Below are 1,621 nucleotides of genomic sequence, written 5' to 3' on the forward strand. Positions count from 1 at the left end.
CATCTTTCTTGTGATTTTAGCGCCAGTTTGTTCTCCTGCCCATTATTTACTACAGTAGTTTCCAGGGAGCATTTTTCTTTTTTACTCAGTAATTAATGTGTTTTAAAATGTAGCGAAGTACAATACTTCAAACAAAATATACTTAAGTAAAAGTAAAATAATTAATGTGTTTTAAAATGTAGCGAAGTACAATACTTCAAACAAAATATACTCAAGTAAAAGTAAAATCACAGGTTTTAAAAATTACTTTAAAAAGTAGAAGTACACAAAAAAGCTACTCAATTACAGTAACGCGAGTAAATGTAATTTGTTACTTTCCACCTCTGATTTGAAGGCTGTTTGTTACCACCCCCCGAATTTATTAGCAAATGTACTAAATATTGGCTATGATGTTTATATTATCTTATTTCAGTCAGATAAAGAAATATTTTAGCTTCAAAACTAGTAAAGTTACATTGATATTTATACATTTAGCGGACACTTTTAGAAACTTACACTGCATTAAAGCTATACATTTTTATTACTTTATGCATGTTCAGTGTGCTGGGAATCAAATGACCTTGCCGGTGTTAGGGCCATGCTGTTTGAAATGTAGGAAAGTACATACACAAATAAACAAAAAATGTTTAAACTATTTATAATATAGTTTATAACACTTTTAAAATCTTATGTTTCCATGTTTATTTATTTATTGTGTGAGAAGTATTCATATTTAAGGTTTGGTGTTTTTACCTGATTTTTATTTATGTAGTTTTTTTTTTTTTTTCATAGTGTGGCTTCTGTGGTGTGTGGCTTTAAACGACTCTCACCTGCACTGCCAGTCTCCTCAGGGGTGCATCCTTCACATACACACACACAAACCTACTTTCTGTTACACACACACACACACACACACACACACACGCACTTCCTGTCGGGTGGCTGGCGGAAGGCCAATGTTGAAATACTGTCATGCTCGACCGAACCGGCGACTCGCTGTGAAGGATCAGTGGACAGAAAAGCCACATCAAATATTTGCTGCTAAATATACACTTCAGCCCTTGCTTGGTCTCTCTGTTCTTCTCACTCCTCCTATATTTCTGTCCGTCTACACATACACATAGGCCCGCTATGTTTGGATATGTATGTACAGTGTATGTATTTATTTATTTTTGTATTTATTTATTTATCTTGGAAAAGGCTATTAAAAAAAGAAAATATTTAAAAATGAAAGATAAAGGAAATGAAATACAAGAATCTGCAAAAAGAAAGTTGTGAATACAAGTATAGGAATGTATGTAAAAATCACTCATCTAAATGTGTATGTCTGAAACAGACTTATTATTACCTTGATTATACACAGCAATGTATTGAAATGGGAATTATGCATGCAATGTATGTGGCGGGGTGCTTAGACATAGTAAAGTGTTTAGTTAAAAAATATTCATGTCAAACAAGTTGCCTTCAACACATTTGGTTATGTACAAAGTAAATGATAGGGAAAAAAACAGATAAAATAGCAAAAACAGACATTGCAGTGTAAATGGACATGTACACGGTTATTGTTTTGACTAGATAGATCAATATTTCATAGCTATATACAGTATATATATATATATATATATATATATATATATATATA

Source organism: Sinocyclocheilus anshuiensis, unplaced genomic scaffold (assembly GCF_001515605.1).
Source record: "Sinocyclocheilus anshuiensis isolate Anshui unplaced genomic scaffold, SAMN03320099.WGS_v1.1 scaffold863, whole genome shotgun sequence".
NCBI lineage: Eukaryota > Metazoa > Chordata > Actinopteri > Cypriniformes > Cyprinidae > Sinocyclocheilus > Sinocyclocheilus anshuiensis.